This window comes from Schistocerca serialis, unplaced genomic scaffold (assembly GCF_023864345.2).
Source record: "Schistocerca serialis cubense isolate TAMUIC-IGC-003099 unplaced genomic scaffold, iqSchSeri2.2 HiC_scaffold_1142, whole genome shotgun sequence".
Taxonomy (NCBI): domain Eukaryota; kingdom Metazoa; phylum Arthropoda; class Insecta; order Orthoptera; family Acrididae; genus Schistocerca; species Schistocerca serialis.
In genome coordinates, this window is record NW_026047340.1 from 425001 (window position 1) to 430000 (window position 5000).

The 5000-nt window shown below is 62.5% G+C and overlaps 1 pseudogene; it reads left to right on the plus strand.

The window, feature by feature from the left end:
* The window catches only part of LOC126432545 (large subunit ribosomal RNA), a 7961-nt pseudogene that overhangs the window by 716 nt on the left and 2245 nt on the right, over positions 1-5000 (plus strand).

The window sequence follows — 5000 nt, forward strand, 5'->3', positions numbered from 1 at the left end:
GTCCTGGCTGGCTGCCCGGCGGTATATCTGGAGGAGTCGATTCGCCCCTTTGGGCGCTCGGGCTCCCGGCAAGCGCGCGCGGTTCTTCCCGGATGACGGACCTACCTGGCCCGGCCCCGGACCCGCGCCGCTGTTGGCTCGGGATGCTCTCGGGCGGAATAATCGCTCCCGTCAGCGGCGCTTCAGCTTTGGACAATTTCACGACCCGTCTTGAAACACGGACCAAGGAGTCTAACATGTGCGCGAGTCATTGGGCTGTACGAAACCTAAAGGCGTAATGAAAGTGAAGGTCTCGCCTTGCGCGGGCCGAGGGAGGATGGGGCTTCCCCGCCCTTCACGGGGCGGCGGCCTCCGCACTCCCGGGGCGTCTCGTCCTCATTGCGAGGTGAGGCGCACCTAGAGCGTACACGTTGGGACCCGAAAGATGGTGAACTATGCCTGGCCAGGACGAAGTCAGGGGAAACCCTGATGGAGGTCCGTAGCGATTCTGACGTGCAAATCGATCGTCGGAGCTGGGTATAGGGGCGAAAGACTAATCGAACCATCTAGTAGCTGGTTCCCTCCGAAGTTTCCCTCAGGATAGCTGGTGCTCGTACGAGTCTCATCCGGTAAAGCGAATGATTAGAGGCCTTGGGGCCGAAACGACCTCAACCTATTCTCAAACTTTAAATGGGTGAGATCTCCGGCTTGCTTGATATGCTGAAGCCGCGAGCAAACGACTCGGATCGGAGTGCCAAGTGGGCCACTTTTGGTAAGCAGAACTGGCGCTGTGGGATGAACCAAACGCCGAGTTAAGGCGCCCGAATCGACGCTCATGGGAAACCATGAAAGGCGTTGGTTGCTTAAGACAGCAGGACGGTGGCCATGGAAGTCGGAATCCGCTAAGGAGTGTGTAACAACTCACCTGCCGAAGCAACTAGCCCTGAAAATGGATGGCGCTGAAGCGTCGTGCCTATACTCGGCCGTCAGTCTGGCAGTCATGGCCGGTCCTTGCGGCCGGCCGCGAAGCCCTGACGAGTAGGAGGGTCGCGGCGGTGGGCGCAGAAGGGTCTGGGCGTGAGCCTGCCTGGAGCCGCCGTCGGTGCAGATCTTGGTGGTAGCAGCAAATACTCCAGCGAGGCCCTGGAGGGCTGACGCGGAGAAGGGTTTCGTGTGAACAGCCGTTGCACACGAGTCAGTCGATCCTAAGCCCTAGGAGAAATCCGATGTTGATGGGGGCCGTCATAGCATGATGCACTTTGTGCTGGCCCCCGTTGGGCGAAAGGGAATCCGGTTCCTATTCCGGAACCCGGCAGCGGAACCGATACAAGTCGGGCCCCTCTTTTAGAGATGCTCGTCGGGGTAACCCAAAAGGACCCGGAGACGCCGTCGGGAGATCGGGGAAGAGTTTTCTTTTCTGCATGAGCGTTCGAGTTCCCTGGAATCCTCTAGCAGGGAGATAGGGTTTGGAACGCGAAGAGCACCGCAGTTGCGGCGGTGTCCCGATCTTCCCCTCGGACCTTGAAAATCCGGGAGAGGGCCACGTGGAGGTGTCGCGCCGGTTCGTACCCATATCCGCAGCAGGTCTCCAAGGTGAAGAGCCTCTAGTCGATAGAATAATGTAGGTAAGGGAAGTCGGCAAATTGGATCCGTAACTTCGGGATAAGGATTGGCTCTGAGGATCGGGGCGTGTCGGGCTTGGTCGGGAAGTGGGTCAGCGCTAACGTGCCGGGCCTGGGCGAGGTGAGTGCCGTAGGGGTGCCGGTAAGTGCGGGCGTTTAGCGCGGGCGTGGTCTGCTCTCGCCGTTGGTCGGCCTCGTGCTGGCCGGCGGTGCAGGATGCGCGCGCCTGCGCGGCGTTCGCGCCCCGGTGCTTCAACCTGCGTGCAGGATCCGAGCTCGGTCCCGTGCCTTGGCCTCCCACGGATCTTCCTTGCTGCGAGGCCGCGTCCGCCTTAGCGTGCTCCTCCGGGGGCGCGCGGGTGCGCGGATTCTCTTCGGCCGCCATTCAACGATCAACTCAGAACTGGCACGGACTGGGGGAATCCGACTGTCTAATTAAAACAAAGCATTGCGATGGCCCTAGCGGGTGTTGACGCAATGTGATTTCTGCCCAGTGCTCTGAATGTCAACGTGAAGAAATTCAAGCAAGCGCGGGTAAACGGCGGGAGTAACTATGACTCTCTTAAGGTGGCCAAGTGGCGGCGGTGTGGCTGCATCCGGACTTGGCTTTTCGAAGTGCGGTCTTGATGTAGTCGTGCTGCTGCTGCGAGGTGCCTTCCTTGGGTTATGGTTACAGGGAGAGTGATGCGCAATACATGGGCCTAGCCCTCTTAGCCTCTCCTCTCCTGCGGTCTTCTCCCCTTCTCGTGGGCCCGCTGATTTTCGCAGAGTGGAAGACCGCACCAGGGGCTTGGGGGGGTTACCAGCCCCCCCTCGCACTATCCCTTTTTTTTAGTTGGGGGCAGTATTCAGAGAAAAAGTGGTGGCCCTTCCGCTGAAGGTGCCACCCCAACTCCCCCAGCACCTAGCCGGCCAACCGGCCGTGCCGAAAATCTTGTAACTTTTGCAGCTGTATACGCCTGTAGTGAGTGCCACCGCAGCTTCACCACCAAGAACGGTCTCGGGGTCCATCGCCGCCGCCAACACCTTGCGGCCGCCAACGCGGAGATCGTCACGGAGAGGCATCGCGCGAGGTGGACGGAGGAAGAAGTCCTGTCGCTCGCCAAGGCGGAGGCCGAACTGTTCCTCGAGAGGGACGCCCGGTTCTTCTTTGTAAATCAAGAGCTCATCAGGATGTTCCCCGACCGAACGCTTGAGGCAATCAAGTGCCGTCGGCGGCAAGCTGCCCACAAGCAGCTTGTCCGCCAATTCATGGAGGCGCTTGAGATCGGTCGGGGGGAAGAGCCGGCGTCCCGCCGGGGAGCAGCGAGCCCGCTGCCAGACGCGGGCGAGGCCGCTGCGCGGCCCGTCGACGCAGCCGAGGACTTCGCGGCCGACACCACCGGGCCGCCGCCGGAGGGGCCGACTGACGCCGCCATCTGGGAGCATCTGGCGGGGCTACCCGCTTCCGCCCAGCGTTTCTCTGCCCTGGATCGTGTCATAGGTCTGGGGCGGGGCACGCCGCCCGATGTCATCCTGGGCATGCTCCGGGATGCCCTTGCGTCGGTCGGGTCCAGAGGGGAGAGATCGATCACCAGGACACAGCGGCCGCGCCAACCATCGAAGCGGCCGCCTGCTGCGCCGCCGACGCAGAAGCGCAAGCGGCGCCGCTGGGAGTACGCGAGAACGCAGGATGCCTTCCGACGGTCGCGTGCACGTTGCGTGCGCGGCCTCTTGGATGGCACCCTGCTCCAGCCGCCACCTGCCATCCCTGGTCTGCTGGACTTCTGGGCGGACCTCTTCACAAAGAAGCCCGTCTCCACCGCGGGCTTCATTCGTGACCGCCTCCTCCCGCACTCGGAGCCTGTCGCTCTTGAGTGCCTATGGGGGCCGGTCACACATGAGGAGGTCGCCGCCGCGTTGCCGCCCAGGGGATCAGCGGCCGGGCCGGACGGCCTTACCCCAGCGGAGTTGCGGCGCCTGCCGCACGAAGTCCTGGTGAAAGTGATGAATCTCTTCCTTCTGGCCCGCGCCCTCCCGGAACGCCTGCTTCGCGCGCGGACGTCCCTTCTCCCGAAAACGGCTGCACCAACATCCCCCGCTGACTTTCGCCCCATTACGGTCTGCTCGGTGTTGGCGCGGACCTTTCACAAGGTTCTCGCGTCACGCCTGATGCGCGCTTGTGCTGTGGACGAACGTCAGCGGGCATTCATCCCTCGGGATGGGATGTTGGAAAATACTTTCATCTTGGACACTGCTCTCACCGACGCGGTTCGCTCCTGCCGCTCTGTCTTTGTGGCATCGATCGACGTTTCGAAGGCATTCGATTCGGTGGATCATGCTGCCCTTCGCCCTGTGCTGAAGGCGCATGGCCTACCGGATTGCTTTGTCGAGTACGTCGAGCGGTGCTACGAGGGCAGCACGACAGTGATAGCGGACGGCGCCGGCGTGGGCGTGTCTGTGCAGCCAGCACGGGGCGTTCGCCAGGGCGATCCCCTCTCCCCCCTCCTGTTCAACTTTGCGGTGGACTACGTTTTAGGCCAACTGCCCTCCCACATCGGAGCTCGGATCCTCGGTCGCAGAGTCAACGCTGCGGCCTTTGCAGATGACGTCTTGCTGTTTGCAGCGACCCCGAGGGGCTTGCAGTCCCTCATCGACGCAGCTACCGCAGCCCTCGCCCACCTGGGGCTGCAGATCAACGCCCGGAAGTGTTTCACCCTCGCCTTAGTCGCGTCAGGGCGCGAGAAGAAGGTGAAGGTGGACAGCAATGTCACCTTCACAGCAGGCAATACCACCATGCCTGCCCTGCGTGTGGGTGAAACCTTCCGGTACCTGGGGCTGCAATTTTCCACGGCGGGTCGCTGCGTCTTCAATCCACGTCGCCACCTGGTGGAGCAGCTTGACGTCATCTCCCGAGCTCCGCTGAAGCCGCAACAGCGCCTCCACGCTCTCACCAACGTACTTCTCCCTGGCCTGTACCACGGGCTGGCCCTCAGCCGCACCCGGGTGGGTGCATTGAAGTCGGCCGACGTCACCATCCGGGCCGCCGTCAGGAGATGGTTCCGCCTTCCGGCGGACACCCCCCTGGGATACTTCCGCGCTCCTGTTGCCCAGGGGGGCCTCGGCATTCCATCTTGCCGATGGATGGGTCCGACCCTCCGTCGGTCCCGTCTCCTGGCGCTGAAGAAGATAGGGCCAGCCTGCGACGGTGCAGGCATGGATGAGGTGCAGCGTGAGATCGAGGTGCTGGAGCGCCACCTAATGTGGGAGGGCCACCTCCTCAAATCGTCAACGCAGGTTGGGGAAATGTGGGCGGCGCGCCTACACATCGCCATTGACGGTGCGGCGCTGTCATCTTCTGCCGCCGTCAGTGGCCAACATCAGTGGGTCGCCGACACCAGTCGCCTGCTATCTGGGCGT